This window comes from Anopheles arabiensis, chromosome 3, assembly GCF_016920715.1.
Source record: "Anopheles arabiensis isolate DONGOLA chromosome 3, AaraD3, whole genome shotgun sequence".
Lineage (NCBI taxonomy): Eukaryota > Metazoa > Arthropoda > Insecta > Diptera > Culicidae > Anopheles > Anopheles arabiensis.
The window spans coordinates 6,791,686-6,809,787 of NC_053518.1; the positions used below are offsets into that span (position 1 = coordinate 6,791,686).

Sequence of the window (18,102 nt, forward strand, 5' to 3'; positions counted from 1 at the left end):
TGTAGAGAATGAATGTTTGCACGATACATTAACGCGATGTAGATTGTGTAGGATTAATGTTAGCGGCAAATTACTGTCCCGGGGAAGCAGACAAACAAGAGACATTGTCATAAAAATCACAAAAATACCCGAACACTTTCAAGTGCATTAATTATTCCGTGCAGCGTGTACTTCAATAAACACCCAACGAATTGATTCTGGTGTTGTTCCAGCTCATCTGTAACCGGTAAAAAGCAAACAACGTTTCGTGAAAATGAATCATGGCGTTGGAAAGTACGCTTTCCAGCTGGTGCTGATTGAACCTCGGCACAAAACAGCAACACTGTACCGGTGTGGTTGTTCGTTTCCAAATCTGACAAGGATACAGTCGAAGTGCAACATTCTAGGGGGTGCAAAAGTGGTGTGCACACTTAATGAGATTAAATAATTGAATGCACCAAATGACCGCCGTTCATTAAGTAATTAATAATCAATGCTTATCGTGTCAACACGTGTCATGTGCATTCGCTAAAGCAAGCAAAAACCTGAAAGGATACGAGATGTACCATTTGCTCCGGTAACTGCTCTGCCCGAAGTGTCACGGTTGAACAGCTTTTCCGCAACAGGCTAGCAGAAAGGGATTGTGGGACTCGTTCGTTCATGAGAGAAGATTGATTTTTTATCATCAGAAATTAAAATCAATCGAATGCCCAAAATAGTTAATTTTTCAAATGATTAATTTTCATTCATTCAATTCGGAAGCGAACGAGTTTCGTTAAATTGGTCTTCGCCTAAATGTATGCAATGCTTTTTCTTTCGCCTTAAAGTATGCTAATTACGCTTTAACGTCAGTTTTCATCATCGTTTGCGTCATTGTGACACATATTTGAAACAAATACTACGCCCTGTACCTTGCAACATCTCAAACACACACCGCGTTTTCATGTTTCATCACCATTTCACTTCAATTTGCGTTCCTAAAGGCTGCATCACAAATGCTCTCTGCAGTTCCATCCAATTCCTTTCCCCCAGCAGTAGAAGAATGCTCTATCGGAGCGGCACAGATTGAGTGAAATGGTAATGCAAACTCTGCCATCAGGTTACTTGCGGTTTTAGCGTTTCCAGCTTCACTTCTACGAGTCTGCACGAGTACTTCTTTCACGCCCTGATGAGTCGGCGATGATCATAAATGATTCATTTTCCAGGTCCTTGTTCCCGGCAGTGCGATTCTTCTGCCACTACTGACACACTTCCACGTTGCGTGGGTTTGAGGGTGGGGAGATGTAGTGACTTCCCCCGCCGTCACGAGCAGGCAGGTTGCAATTCCCAATGAGACAAGCTGGGTGGGTCGGTCTTTCATCAAGCACAAGCGCAAAGGAATCCTCTGCAAGGGTTCTGCTTTCGCCTGCTTAAAGCACTTCCACTTGTCCGTAGATGCAAAGGCCTATAAAGTGAGTGCAGTTATTTTTGGTTCGCCCGCCTTCACATCGAATGGACTCTTGGGAGTGCGGCCAGTACTCTTTATAACCGAGCCCCGAGTGAGTGCGAATCCTTTGATCCTGCCGCAAAGGCGTATAACGTGGCTTACATATGCGATGATGAACGTGAGGTGGTTGGGGCTTTGTGTGGGATGGTGGCCACTACCGGTATTGTGTCAGCTGTTGTGCTGATCTTGGGTGTGTGTGTGTGTGTCTGTTGGAGGCATTAGAACACCCCACGGGAGGGCCCGAAATGAAACTTCCAGCTTGTATTTTTCTCTGTCAGTCGATGCACACACTGTTACGAAAGATAACACCAGCGTATCATCATCAGTAGCGTTCATTGACTTTTGCCACCTTGTTGGTGTGTGTGTGTGTGTCTTTGCACAAAAATATCCCCCCTTACTGCTGTTGTTGTTTTGCATAATTTTCTATTATCATTTCATTATGCGCATGTTTTGTGCTATCATTACGCGCACACCCTCACACGCTCTGCGAAACGCCGGACAGCCTCGGTATGACAGTCACATGTCTCTGGTGGGAGTTGAGACCCGTGTTGTTGTTTCAGTGTTTCAGGTTTGCGTTACCAACATAAACGCTCACACACAGACACACGCACAATGAGCCAGATCGGACAGGCGCGATACAGTGTGATTGGTTTTCTCGCTGCGAGTCGCAGGCTGGGGGCAGCAGCAGCAGCACAGCGCAGAAAGGAAAGTTAATTTTCATCTTCCGATGTTGTTTTCCCGGACAGCATTGTTTGTTTGACTGGAGCAAGGGGCCCCCACCCCTGGTACAAGCGTATCAATATCTGTTTGGTGTGATAGTGTGGTCAATCGACCTGATCGTGTCAGTTGCGAGATCATTACCTCGGCCTAGAGCAGACAGGGAACAGGGGTTTTCCCTTACCACTCCCAAAACCCCACAGGCGTGCTGTAGGAAACGAAACGAGTTGATGAAACCTTGTCCCAATTTCCCACACCGTGTGACATGCGACAAACAATGGATCATCATCATTAGCATCGTAGCGTGCTGGGAGGGTTTGTGTGTGTGTGTGTGCCTTGGCGGATTGTTTTTCCAATAAAAAGGGAGTATGATTGAATTTGGTTGCATTTCGACCGGCGCTATAGGACGGCCTCCAGCCAGTTATTATCCAGCTGTGTGCGAGTGTTATTGCAGCCATGCTGTTGAATCATTCCGGCCGGCTGAGCGATGAAGGAGTGTAAATAATGGATCAACGGTCATTATTGCTGCATTGTCGTTTATTTTAAGCCCAGCGCTAGTTCTAAAGAATGGTGGCACCACCGGCACAGGGAGACTGGTTTGGCCGCTAACTGGTGGAGGAATTTATCATAACGAATGGTGGGATATTTGGTTGGTACAATCGGTCGATCGGCAAATTGATTTTAATTAGAGCGTTTCAATAATTCATCATTAGCGCAGGACTTTTGTGTATGTGTGTGGACGAGTACTGTTGAGTCAAAAAATAGATATCCGTACTACAAATATGGCATCATAATTGGAAATAACCTTGAAGTGATGAAATAGTACGATAAACTCCCATTATTTGCCTAAGCAAATTGAATATTTGTGTTTTTTGAGAGGTATCTATATATCGATCACATAAATAAATGCCATTATTTTAATCCTTTCGTTTTGCCAGGGATTTCAACATGACGAGCGTTTGCATCTCCTGAATTCTTTCAAATCCTCATAAATCCAGCAGCTTACCAATGTATTCATAAATAACCTTTCACGCACACCGCGTGTCGATTACAGGGCTTATGCAAAGCATTATACGTGTGCTTTTGATTGTGTTCTGTACGACGGAAGTGGGTCGTAATAAAAAAATAAGAACAGGAACGCCATTTTCTCTTTCCGGTATATTTTATCCCAAAAGAACGCAGAGCAGAAATGCTTGCGGAAAAGGAAATAAATGTTTCTGGTGCCTGCTATTCAATCACGTTCATGGCGCAGTGAGCGAATTATGAAGTGAAAATACTTTAAACTGTATTAAAGCGTGCAGGGAGGTTTATGATCTTTCGCATTCTTCCGGTTTTGCTTCGCATAGATTTTGGTTGATTTACTGCCCGTTGAACGACTCCCACTGCATAAGGGATGGAAAATTGAACGAAACTAAAGTATCCTTCATTAGTTATGATTTGAAGCCTTTTTCGCTCCTTTGCTTCTTCTGCGACTGTTGTAAGGGATGGGAAGGAAAGGGTTTCTTTTCGGTGCTTCTGATTTGCAACCGAAGCCGGAAGTGCCACGACGTCATCCATCACGTCAAATTGATATTCCGTGAGCGTCGTCGTACACAAACACACCAAAAGGCATAAAAAGACCCGTCCTCCCTTCCGCAAGCATTCTCGAGCTCTAAAGCTGTGTGTTTGCTGTGTGTGTGTGTGTGTGTGTGTTTTTTTGGATTTCATTTTTCATTCGATCGGTCAGCCTCTTTGCTCGGTGTGGTCCGATATTTATTTTCGCCTACGCTCAAAATATAACTTTCACGCAAGTGGATTTTATTTTAGTTCTGGAGCCTTTCGCTGCCAACAAAATGCGCGTGAAGGCACGGCGCAAACAAAAAAAAAATCCCGGAATGAACAAACACACCGAAAAGTACAAACCGAAGGTCGTGCTTTTGCCTGCGCTTCTTGCTGGTGCTGGTGTAGTCCACCCCGTTCGCTTTGCTTGTAGTCAAATATTTACCGGAGGAAAAACGATATCCGATTATTGCTGAGCGATGCAAACACAGAATGATTCCCTTCCTGGTCTCTCTTCTCCACTGGTTCGCATTTCTAATGCGGGATGATGTTGGTGTCCCCTCAAAGCAGTTCCCTTTCGTTTCCTCCTTTCTGCTAGTTCATTTGTTCTTTTTGATAACAGGCGCGTAATGGCAGATACTTTTGAATTCGGAATTATTCCGCACGGATTGGCTGGAGCGGATTGTCAGTGCTTTTGATTTTGGGCCGGTTCTTATTTTAAAATGTTCTGCGATTCTGATTTTTTTTTGTTGCTTTGCATCCGGTTTGGTGAATAGGTAAATCAAGAAAATGATTATCCTTCGGGGAGAAAGCACCCGAAATAAAAGGTTGCCATCCCGTGGACAACGGTACCGTGGCTTTGTTTGGGGATAGGATGTCGTTTGAAAAATCAATAACGATCGCAGTTGTTTTGCATCTATGGACATGAAAAATGAAGCTGAATAGCCGTCGAAAACGATTATTTTTTCAGAGAGAAAGAGAGAGAGTCCGTTGGGAAGCTTTGATAGTTATTATATTTTGAAATTAAAAGCTGCTACAGCTCGAAGACTGGATTGAAAGTACGTCCAATAGAACCATACCAACAAATTGATCCAACCTTCCTCCTTGATTTAAACTCCCCAAAAATCGTGTGACATCATCATAGTAAGAGATTAATCTTCCCACTGCCGCACCGACGCACCGGGCCGGATAAAGAACGCAAAACACAATAGCTTCGTTACCCTCGTCGTAGCAAAGCTCAAACCCTGTTCCAGCAGACTGTTAAACAGGGTGCGGGGACCGGTTCATAAATCATTAGAATTAAAATTTCACATCAAAACGTGAGGCAATAATTTACCATTTTTTTTGGGGGTGGGAAACGAAGCAAGCAAAGCAAAGGCCCACCATAAATCCGAAGGGTGAAAGATGCTTTGAAAGGACAACGGAACTTTCCATTTCGTCACCCATCCCAGTCCCGACGACCAAACAAACTAACGAGCGTAAAAATAGCAGCATGAAAAAATGGAGCGTGATTTTGAGTTTCAATTTTTCATCCTTATTTTTTTCCTTCTTTACACTGCTCTATTTTGGTAAGGATCTTGTTTTTTTTTTTGGCAAAGAAACCTTGAAGGTGATACTGTTCCCAAATGATGTAAAATGTATCTTTCTATGCGTAGCGAGTTTAATTTTTCTCGTGCCTCGCTACCCACTATGAACCTTGTCCCTGGGAAAGCATTGTTCAGCAGGCGGTTCATTATTGTGTTTTCTCGGTTTTCCACTTGCGTTCCAGTTGCTGGCGGAGTGATGAAAATTAAATGTTCTGCTAAACTGCTCACTTCTGCAACGACGGTCGACGACGACGACAACGACAAGCAAGCTTGTTAGCGTGTTAGGATGGACAAGGATACAAGGACGGGGCCAGTGATTTATGGAAACGTCCAGCGATGAAAAGTCGTACGGCACGGTGTGACTCCAATTGTGCCATAAAACATCTTCACAACATGCCCAAAGTAAGGGTTCGTTGCGTTTAGTCGAGCACCAGAGAGAAAAGGCAACGGCTCTACTTGTGTACATTATTTTAGAAAAACAGCACAGTCATATGGAAAATGTCTCCTGGGAAAAGTAATAAAACACCCATTAGCAAAAATTGTTACCCAACCATCGATGAATAAAGCACAGGTTTCATAACACGGTGTGACGGTGCCCTTTTTTCCCGTCGCTTTCCATCTCCAGAAAAATAAGCTAATTCCCCACAACTCCAACCCCGCCCCAGGCAGCTGCTAAAGTATTCAGCGTTCGAATTAAGCACAAATCTTTCATCAATCTTTCCGAACGGCTCGGTGTGTGTGTGCGCGCGCGATGTTACGCGTTACACTTGCAGCGCACAGGCACGGTGATGGACGATAAAGCGAAATGGAAGGGAGGAGATAAGCGAGCACCAAGGCACCGTCGGAATGTGCGGCTCGAGTAGGGCTTCTTCCGTTCGCGTTACGCAGGTGTCTGTCGCTGCACATATTGCGTTCCCTTACGCAACACACTCGCACACTCGCAGCAGCAGCAGCTTAAGAAAAGCTTTCGGGCCAATCAATCATGGTCCTCCTCTCCCGGTCCTCGTTGGCAGCACTGTGAGTTTGCTGCTGCGGTAGGATTTCATACAGGAGATAAAGAAAATACCGGAAAAGCTTTCTTGCAAAACGTCCAAGAACTGGTGGGAGCGTGCGTGTATATGTTCGCGTTATTTATCGGTTGGTTTTGTGTAGAGGTATCGCTCTACTTCCTTGATTACGATTATCATACACCCACGGAGTTGACTTGGGCCAACGTCAATACCACCTACGGGGCCACTGCCGGGAAAGGACACGTGTGCAGGATTTGTGAGTCGGTGGAGTTGTTGTGAAACGAAAAGTTCAAAGAAGCTCTGCTGGAGGGTGTTTGAAGAAGGTATGCATCACCTTGGATTGGATGAAGAGAAGCCTTTTAGACGTTTTCGTTTATTAGATATAGAGTTTGAAAGGTTATGTTTAATTAAAAAACAGGTCCAATCATTTTCGTACATTCATTGAACGATTTTAGCAGTCGCCTAAATGTATGCAATATATAATTTCAATTAAATTATACCTCATAATTCTGTCATATATGTTTTCCAAAAATAAATTGCATGTTGAACCTGCATTTGCTTCGAAAAGATGTTTTGTCCTTGTTTTCTAACATCAATTTTACATTGCACAACCGTGCACGTGACAGTGAGATTAGACGTGAACATATGAAGCGAAATTAATCATAAAGCAAAACAGCGACTTTTTCTATCAAACAACACACACACACACAGCTGCCATTACGATCCATCTGCTCAGGGCACGTGACTTCGTTACCAATATCAGCCTGCTGGCGAGCGGTTTTCCGCTCTTCCTTGTATCCTTTAACCGATGCGATAGGTGGAAATAATACATTCCCCATCCTGTAGTACTAGCGCATCCCCGTTCAGGCATTACTTTGTTTGTACTCGTCCACAAACCTAACCTAACATGGAACGCCGGGAAGGAATGACACACAAAACTGGGCCAGGACAGAAGCGCAAAACGGGAAAAGAGGTCACGTGAACACGGGAAAAGTGGGACAAGCAACACATTCCATAAAATAAACTTCCTGCTGGATCAGAGGTTAGAGTGAGTGTGTGTGTGTGCCAGTGTGTGTGTTTGTAGTGATATAGACCCCCGCAAGGTAGAGTGAACCGAAGCAAATAACAAATAATATATGTGACACACAGAGGACACTTTGAAGCTGACCAATCACGGGGCACGATCTGCCACATCCTGCCGAGGCGTGACCGGTTCCGGTTTGCCGGTCTGGCGTGGAAATCACTAGACCAGCCTTCCAGTGTTGCTTTTTTACTCCCCTTTTTTGCCAATCCGACCCAACACCACCTCATAAAATGTGTCTGGAATGGGTGACACTTTTCTGTTGTTGCTTCTATCTCCACCACCACGTGGCAATGACAACTGAGTGGAAAATGGACTCGTGTGTCCCGTGTGTGTCCCGTGAATCATTGGCACAGAATCAGCACGGCGTTAGCTGTGAATGTGGGTGACGGTGTACGCTTGAACGCAGTCCTCCACGTACACCTGGTTTTCCATGTTCAATTAAAACAGTTCAGTCGTGACGAGCAGGGCAGGGCGTGCGGATGGATCGGTCGGTCTCTACCGGACACCGGTTGTAATAGTAATTGTAATTGTAATAGTTGTAATTTGAAAAGCAGAATGAGATGAACTCTTGCTGGAAACGTTATTTGAAAAGGTAAAACAACTCAATCAATCGCATTGAGTCCCAAAATAAGTAACGTTGTAAAAACGATTAAAACTACTTTACAGCAGCGTTTGAGTAACTAAGAATATCAATCCTCTTAGCAGCTTTCTTTTAAAGCCACTTGAACCATAAACAGTGAGTTGGTTCATCGATCAATGACCCAATTTCAGCAAATCGATCCGCGTGCTATCCTGAACGTTAATGAAAGTTGCTCAAGGATCTCTTGCGGTTACGTTTCTCGTGTTGCGTGCATTATAGACAGATCCCCTTCCCCAACCAGCTTACATGCGGGAAACGAGACACCCGAAAGAGAGTTTAAATACCGTCAGCTTCATCTTTGGCAGCTTGTTTGGCCATTAATCGGATGATGTGGTTTTTCGCAAAGCACACAATACACAAACCCCTTGAAGGTGTCTGAAGGTGGCCGAACGATTGTGGTTTCTTGCTACGGGACACCATTCAATCAACGGTCCTCTTATTCCTGAGAGGTGGCTGAAATGAATCCATCCAAGAAGGTGTTCGGAGGCGTAGAGAAGTGTGAAAGGGAACGATAGTTTATATTTACTTTTTGGTGGCAAAGACTGATGCCTGTGGAAGGAGTTTTTGAATAAAAAAAAAGAAACGATCAAACTGCACGCACCGTATCGTGGTTGTGCTAGAAGTCGTAGATAATGTTCATTGAAGCGTCAAACGTTGCTATGATTATTACTTCTCAGAGTTGAACCATCAGTTTTGTGGGTCGTTTTGGCTTGAAATGTTTCATGAAATATGTTTCACTTATAAAATTGATGTATATAAGTGCCTAAATGTATGCAATTCGCTTGACAAAACTTACACAACATGCGAAAAAACAGCATTTTTAACTATTTTTCATTGGTAATAAGGTCCAATAAAGAGAACCCATTTTATCGATCAAATAAAACTACCAAAAAGCTCATTAACTTGCTCACGAGTTGTGCTGGATGATGTCACATTTACAAAACAACGGTACAATTTAATATTACGCTCCGTTGTAGCTGTCACAATCAACAGTTTAATTAAACGAAGGTGCTGCTTGCATAACGTCCCAGCAGCAGCCCATTACACCACGGTGCAAAAACAAATATGAAAGTAATGACCCACCAACAAACACAAAAAGTCTGTTGCACTTTTCGAAACAAAAGCACTTTGCTAGGGGGGGGGGAAAAAGGGAAAATCAACCGAAACAAATTAGCCTCTGCTTAAATCTTTCACCGTGCTTTTACGCATCCCTTCGAGCAAGCTATTTAATGTATTCTGCGGACATTTTCTGCGCCCGCCCGGCTTGCTGGCAAGGCCCCGTAGGATACATCCGCTTGCTCTGCCGTAAATCGTGTTCATTTTTCACATTACTTCCGTGCCCCATTGTAGGTAAGTCTTCGGGCTTGGCTGGGGATTTGAGATTTGAAAGGAAACCCATGAACAGCAGTAGCAGCAGCAGCGAACTGACTTTTCTTTTTAACAAACGAGTGGAAAGAAAAATGAATAAAACACAGAAGGCACAATTTGCAGAGCATCTTTCACAACTGCAAACTGGCAGGAGCAACACAGAACAAAAAAACTATGTAAAACAAAAGCAAGAGCAAAGGGAAGAGAGAAAAAAAACGCACAATATAAAAGCACGGCGGTTTGAAAAAGGTTTCGCAAACATTTGCGACCCAACTAAATCCTGCTCTTTCGTCTTCGTCTTCGGCCGAAGCAAACCCTCCTCCTGCCCAAAGAGAGTGGAAGACCCAGTGGAACAATGGATGGTTCGGCAAAACAAAAAAAAAGGGGTCAACTGTACGCTGGCGGCACATTTTCGTATTATTTTCCGCTACAGGACCGAAAAAGAAAAGGTTCCCTCTGTGTTGTGACCTTCACCGGAAAAGGGTGGATGGTGTTTTTCATTTTCTTTTCGTTTTTTTGCTTTTGCGGGTGGTTAGAGGTTTTGCGTTCGGTTTTACGCCCCCGTAACGAATCCAATAAATTTGCAATCCTTCCAATAAATCGACGGGTGGCAGCAGATGCAACCGGTAGGCGCGATGGAAGGATTCAGGATAGGTGTATTTACATCAAGCATGTTTAAAAATGATTTAAAGCAGTGACGGAAGCTGCTCCAACGTTGAAAAGAAATCTTTCACAAAATAATTTAATGAACAAAATCTTACTTTATTTCCACACCAAAAAGGTACGGAACGTTGTGAAATTCTACAAAATGATTGTAATGCGAATTAAATGCTACCCAACGCTTCTCTCTGGGAGCGTTTCGATCTGCATGGTTGATTTGGTTTTTGGTACTCTCAGCCTTTTAGTGAAAGAGAAATTGAGCAGCTTATAGGAAAGGGACAGCATTAATCGAAACAGCACCAACCAAAAAACGACCCAGCAAAAAGGAAAGGTAAACGCCGCATTGAATGATGAAATGACCAGCGCTGCCGAAGCACTGGACGGCCGCACGGGAAAAGCACAAAACCAATTTCGGTTGCTTAAGTTTCGCCTCGCCGGTCCCGGTAAACATTGGAACGTTCGAGGCACTGGTTCAAAGGTATCCATTTTCATCATCCTTGCTCACCTGACCAATTGAAATGCTGGGGGGGGGGGAGAGAAGGGAGAGAAAAAGAGATTGCAGAGCAAAAACAAAATCAAAAAAGGAAAGCTTTCTGACCCTGGGACGGTGAGCATTCTGCTTTCCGTTTGAACTTTCCGTTTCGAGTCCGTTTCCTTTCCCGTCCCCGTTTCAATGTTCGAGTGCAATGCGTGTGGCTTCTTTCAATTCCCCTTTTTTCCTACTCGACCAACCGGGCAGAATGACCGAGGGCTTTTTGTTTGTGATCAACCGTATTGGCAATGCTTCGTTCGCTCTAATCATTCACCACTGACCCGGGAGGCGGGACACCAATGATCCGGATCCCTGACGCTCTGCCAAAAGTCTGGACTGCAACAGGATTAGGGCTTTAATAGAATCTTAAGCCATGCTCCATTCTTCACCCCCCCCCCTCGCTTCACAATCGAACCTTTGGAGGTGATTCCGCTCAAAAGATTTCGCAGGTTCGCCCTGCTCAAGGATCAACAATCCTAGCCCGTGCCGCACCTTCTTCTCGCATTGAACCCGGCCAAACCGTGGCTTTTGAAGGGTTCCCACAAAAGCTGTTGAAGTGATTGAATTATCGACCTTTGGTTCTTGCTTTGCAGCGAGGTTATCGAACGAACTCGAAAGCATCGCCGCCACCATTAAGAGCATTGTGATCGATTCCGCTCGCCAGTTTGGTCGGTCTGGGTATGGATTTGCTATGCACCTCATGGTGGCAGACGGATGAAGGCCAAATTAACTCTGAGTTTTTCGTTTTGAAGTGGGTACACACAAACGCACACACACATACACACACACAAACACTTTTCACGCCCGCTTGTCCCAATTTGGGGTCGGTTCGTGCTTTAAAAAGGGATGAGCGTAAATCAATTATTTGGAATCCTTTTTTGGAAACTGGGGACTAGCCACGCCGACGGACAAAACCACTGCACGGGTAGGAGTTTATTATTTGGTAAATTTTGGCATAATAATGAGTGTGTTGGTGAAGCAGATTAAGAGGCGGGCTAGATAAGGCACTAAATTATAAAGACAATTAATTATTTTTGAGAGGGTCCTGCACAACATTTGTTTAAGAAATTTTTAGTTTAAAAGGCTTCTTTGGAGATTAAAAGGGTTACACACATATTGCTAGGGGTGCAATTTGACAAGAATTCGGTCGTGGCATTAATGAACGCCTAAAGGTATGCAATTTGTTGTTTTTCTGATTACATAGCAGCTTAATGCCGGGGATTATAACACTTTTAAGCCTGTAATTGGAGGTACTACTAGAGGCAGATTTGTCTGTAAAAGGCTTTCAATGTCTAAACCAACTTTCGAAGTAATTTGAGAAGCACTAGCCTCAAAAGTCGTCTTATATAAAAAATTCACCAGGAGAAAACTGGAATATAATGCATCATTTCTGAAAAATAAAACCCTCCTTAACAACTATTTACCACCGTACACAGCATAACAGAAATGTGCACTGCTTCTCTTGCGGGTATTTCCCAGAACCGTCGCAAAGCAAACATTTGTGGACACATGTAAACCACCATGGGAAAACGGAGACAGTGTCAAAGTGACAACATTTATGCGATGAAATGGAGGAAGGTTGGTCCATTCATCCCCACACGTCATGTGGACAGTACGTGACAAAATGTGAACCCCGTGTTGGTAGTTCCAGCAGCATAAAAATGCCATCCCATCGGATGCTGTAATGCACAGCAACACACACACACAGATGGTGCGCCAATGTAACACATCACTTCACATCAGCGACTGCAAGCAAGCTACGACACTACAACAGCTTTCTTACTATGCAAAATCATCATACGGGGCAAACAAAAGAAAACGATCGAACAGTTTCTTCTGAACTCTGAAGCACTGCATCGTTTGGAGTTTTACCACTTTGCGTCTTCTGCATGCTTTGCTGCTGGCCTAAGTTGCCCCGAGCAGGGAGTACAGTAGGGTCCTTCGGTCGACGAGTGTCCTTGCCTGCTCCTCTTCTCAAGCATCGAAAAATGTTTACGCTCGCGTGGCGCATCAAGGGCAAAAAGTGGCTTGACATTAGAGGGATTTTGGCCTCCCTCTTTTTTTTTTTTTTTTTGCTGTTGTCCGCCCCGTTTGCCTGCCTAATCGAAATCACTTGCAAGCGTACCTAGAACCACGTGCTTGAACGGTGTCAGTACATGTCGTTCTCGTGCTTTTTTTTATCGCTTGTATCCCGCCCAAAAACATCGCTCGTGGGCACGGTACAGTAAAAGCACGGCAATAATAGAGTGTTCGTGGCGCGCACGGGAGTAAATCGTTCGAGTGCCCTTCGATTTCAATGGCCAATCGTAGCCATCTAGCCCTCGTGCCAAAGTGTTTGTGTTGTTTTTGTTGTAACGTCCCACTGCTGTTTCCCGCGTCTCATGAGGACGAGCTTCTATCGTGCTTTTGCTGATTGTATGTTTTTCTATTCGTGTTTCCTTTTTCCATACGCTGCCCCATTACTGAACCAAAAAGAATAAATTTCCACAGAAACACATCCATTTCATAGTCACTCGTATGTGTGCTCGTTTTCATCCCTCCATATTTTCCGATGTGTTCCATTTCCACGTCAAGCATTTTCACGGTTATTATCACTTGGAAGCGCACCATCCATCCATTCATCGGTTCGATCCACTGGGATGGGATGAGTTTCCACTCGAGCAGCTTCATTGAAACGCATTGTTTGTGGGAAGCATTCCACTTGCACCGGGATGCAGCTCGTGCCATCACGGACGGGAAACTGAGCGCAGCGAACAAGCGAAGGGAACATCGGAACGGAATCGAGTTCACCGCAGCACCGTATGTGTACGTGTCAGGGGATCGTTCGAGCGGAAACAAGGCTCCCAATTCCGGGGGACGCTTTTTCTTTCTCCACCCGCAAGGTTGACAGTCACCAGCCCGAGAAGGTGTGTCCTTTGTGGGTTGCATCAGCTGCAAGTGAAGTGTACTGGCAGCATCGGAACACACACACACGCGCGCGCGTGCTCTGCTCTACTTAACGCTATTGATTTTAATCGATAAACATGTTGTGCCAAGTGGAAAATTGTGTTGCCCCGGAACGGAGAGTCACGCCGTTGCAATCGCCCGGTGGCCTGAAGGTAGCGCGAAAAGTAATTTGCGTGTGTATAAGTGGTCACACAATTGGGTACCAGATACATTGCCACATTGTGTGCGAACGAGAGTGTCGCTATAATGGGAGGTGGGACACATCCGTTTCCCGGAGAAGGATTCAATTCGGGTCAATTGTTCCGAGTGGACGAAGAAGCTTCAAACTCAACGAGCCGTAAGCCGGTGGTCCGTAAATTTGTATCCGATGCAAGCTAGCCAGAGTCAGGAGCTTTGGAATGCAGCAAAAAGGGGCTGCGATTTACATTGTTCCTGTTGCAGGATAAGCACTAGCATGGAGCTCTCTTAATTTCAATGTGCAAATGTTTCTCGATACCTCAGCGACGGGCATGTTACTTCAACTGTGGTTTGGGTTTAGCTGTGCAGCTGTGAGATAATTGGAATTTTGGCCTCTGTCAATACCGTCGAGTGGAGTGAAGATCTGAATTTGGATCAAATTTAATTGAGTCGACATGGAGAACCCCTCGTTAGTCCGTGGATAAGGTTCTAGGCCACCACTTCCAATATTAAATTACACATTTTCTTGACGGCTCAATGGGCAGGCATAATGGACACGGCTTCAACTTCTTAAGTATACAACACTGAGGTGAAGATGCATAGTCAAATATTTAAATTAAACCATTCTAAACGACCAGATTTATAGAAAGAAAATCCGCCTTTTGAATTAAGAAGTAGGCGCCTAAATTTATGCAATTTCTATTGCAAATTCCCCAAATAAATGTTCACATTAATCCTTCTTAGTTCTTAAATCCTGTTTAGTGTCAAATTCGATTAAAATAAGCCGTATTACAGCTTAAAGAAAAAAAAAGATAACAAAACTAAATTCGATCATCACGATTCACAAAACGAATAATTTAATGAGTTTTGAAAGCCTCGTTTAATTACCGCTACCGGACTTAGGCATTTCCCAGGAGCAGTCGACCGTTGCTTGGACGGAGAAAATCCTATCTTTAAATCATCATTATCATTAGAGGTGCTGATCGCCCGGTGAGGCAATAAGACACCCGGGCCGAGCGAATGAACAGGCCCATCCTCCCAGCTGGGTGATGAGAGCCTGCCGACGGAATCAGTCGACCGCGTTCGCAAAGCTTAATGAGTTTATGGCCACGCAACACGGGGCTAATCCTTTCCGAGGCCGACTGATGGGTAAGCCGTATTGAAAAGTTGTAATAATGAAGCGAGAGTGTGCGAGTCGGGCGATTGTCGGGGGACTTGGGAGTTTAACCTTGAACCGGTGATGTGTGCTTTTCGGGGGGTGTGGCCCAGTTTTCTGCTACATGCAGTTACTGTATTTGGGTTAAGCTTTACAGCTGAAAAAAAAATGAAAACACGCCAAACAGCACACACACACTCCCATGCAGCTCATGCAGGATACGTTATTGGGAATCGGGACTGGCGAATCTTATTATAACCACCGAGCAAAGTAGACAGCAACAGGAGAATGGGCGCCCTAATGGCTCGGAAGGTCGGAAAACGAGCAGCGCAACAATTTGCTGATGGGAAAGCGATTGCGTGCCGTTTCATTTCGGGCGTGTTGCCATGCCTGTGTCCGTACAAAACACAAAAAAAAACCAGGCTGCCGAAGCTCTTCCGCTACCGGCCGCACCATTCGCTAATTGGTAAATGATGGAGCATGAGCGTGCATTCAACAGCGGTGGCTTGAACGTTCCGCGATTAGGAGGAACGGTAATGCTCGAGCAAGGAAAACGATAATTTAGCAAAATGTGCTAATTTTGGGGAATTATACGTTTGATTATTTAAAAAAAAACATAATTCCTTCTATTGCACCTTATTTTCAAAGTGTTTTTGAAAAGTAAAACGCATTTACCAATCCTGTTTCCCATATTTACTTATCCCTAAGAGGCGCAAAGCTTCATGCAACAACTGTCAAAGCTTGATTCGAACAGCTGCCGCTACTGTTGCTGCTTGCATTAATGATTGACGTTCGGCGTTTGCAAAAACAAAGTTTTCATCCGCGGAAAATCTGCTAGCGCCACTTCTCATCCACGGTACAGCGCACACCCGAACCGTGGCCACACATGTCCTAAACGAGAAAGTTTTAATTGAATTTCATTTTCACAACCATCGGCTCAGCTTCATGCGGGGGGTTTTACTATGCGGCACATCTCTTGCCCTTGGAAGCTGACGGTACGACGTATTTTTCTGTTGCGAGAAACTCTTGGCCCCCAAAAACGAGCACGAGCGCCAATGTCCAACGGGGAAATCGATTGTTGAAGAACTTCCCGCACACAGACATTCATAGACCATGGAAATGAATTGATGTAACAAGATTTCGGACCACAGTTTGTATCGTTTTGTGAGGTTCGAGTTGTGGAAATGTTCGACTTAAGAGCGACTGCAGCAGGCAGGCTGTATCAATACGAATGGCATCAGTTTTGGGCGAGTTTGGTTTGGTATCAATAAGCTCAGGGAGAGAAGTTGCACCGGTTGAAAACGTCTGTGATTGGTGTTCACCGTACAAAAACAATCCAAATGTGCTGTCCATTACATTCGTCAAATAAAATGGCTACATTTTTGTTCATATTTCAAAAGTGCTATTAAAATGTTTCCTTCATCCGCCTCACAGCTGTCCCGCAGTGTAATCGATTCCCATTCTCTCTCAACCCGATCGAAACACCTTTTCAGCGCGCAGGAGGAGAAGAAGCAGTGTAATGGAGACTAATTTAGTTGTCATAGCTGAATTACAATCGTTGATTAGAGTTGGCAAACAAACTTTTGCTACCGCCCAGTCCGTTTCTAATTCCAACCAGTGGTGCACCGATTGTGGAATTCCAGATTTCTTCCCTGTTCCGAGTACAAAATAGTAAAAAGGAGGCATCGTTGGTACGCGCAGGGAAATCGATAGAGTTAACTAATTTGATAATTTCCTTAATGAAAAGGCGTACCATTAAAATAAGTTATCTCATCGCTCTTCTTTCGTGCGTTTGGGCTCGGGCGCCGTGATTGATGTGCTACAAGTTGGAGGAATACTGCTTGATATCATGGCCATTGAATGTGATTGATTTCGCTTTAAGAGCGGACAAGGAGAGCTTTTCATTTGCCGAAGGTAATGAAAACATGGTTTTTATATTGCTCCAAAGTGAATGGACAGTTCAATAGGCTTACGGCTAATCGATGGGAAGGTCATTTACCAGGAGCAAAAGCAAAACAACGTGCTCAAAATTACAACACGCTCTCATGTTGCAGAAAGTTTTTCGCTTTATTTTTATCACCCCGTGATTTTAATATCCTGCTTGTTACAGGGACGACGCCCCACGACGCTGAGAAAATTACCCTCCCCCGGCTCAAAATGTCAATAAACATGAATCCTAATTAAGCTTTGCTCGGTCGTATGGATTTTGGGAGACTTTTTTCGGGCCCTCAGAGCTCTAGCATCCTAAAGAGAGGCACACACAAAGAGCGCTTTGGTACATAACAGGTGCCACTATATCGCAGTGTGTAATGGCTGAAAGGGAAGAGAAGCATGTTGTTTTGAGAGCAGCTGGGGGAAGGTTGAAAGTTGAAATGAAAATTTTCCCATTTTTATGACCGTTAGGCACTAGGCGAATCGGTCAACATAGAGAGAAGCCGCCGTATGAATATGATCAAGCGGGAGCTAAGGGAACGTTGCTACATGTTACGGCGGCAAAGCAATAAAAATGAAAAGCTGTTGGTAAAGCAAACATCAAGAGTGCATGCCTTTGTCCACAGGTTTCGTGTGCAAGAGACAACCCATGCTTACAGTTTTGACCACAGGGATATGTGACGAAAGGGATGAATGAAGGACATTGTTTGTTTTATTGCTGTGGACAGTGGATCGTTGCTGGATAGTTTACATTAGCTGACGAAATAGATAAAATTTTAATGGCATTTGTTAAGTGTGGATTTTGGCAAGATGAGCTATATTCCGTAGAGAAATTCAACGAGCAAGTTTAAATATGATTAAATATTGTATATATCAAACAAAGTGGCACCAGGTCGCTTCTTCTGTAGTCATTAATGTAATTTTGCATCGCTGATTGCATACCGTTAGGCGTTTCGGTTACTTTTCCCGCTTGAAATTTATGAGCTGTGAATGAATTTGATGAACTGCTCTTCTTTTGCAAATAGAGAAAAATGCACGGATTACACTTGCACATTCCAATGAGAACGATTTATTGCATAAACCTCTCGTCCTCGTCCTTCGTTTATACGAGAGCGTACGAGCCAAGTCCACTTCAGCATTCCGTCACTCCGTCACAAGCATGGCCATTAAATCCGTGCCAAAATTGGAATCCGTGTCGAAACACTTTTCAACAACGGTTTGATCCGTCCAGCAGCGCAATGTCACACTATTATTGTCGTACACTTTCCACCACAGTTTCTACTATCGCAC

The 18,102-nt window shown here is 44.3% G+C and overlaps 1 protein-coding gene across 6 annotated transcripts in view; it reads right to left on the reverse strand.

Annotated features, from left to right (window-relative positions):
* Positions 1-18,102, reverse strand: part of LOC120901313 (potassium voltage-gated channel protein Shaw-like) — a 66,768-nt gene that overhangs the window by 23,838 nt on the left and 24,828 nt on the right. The window lies entirely within an intron of this gene.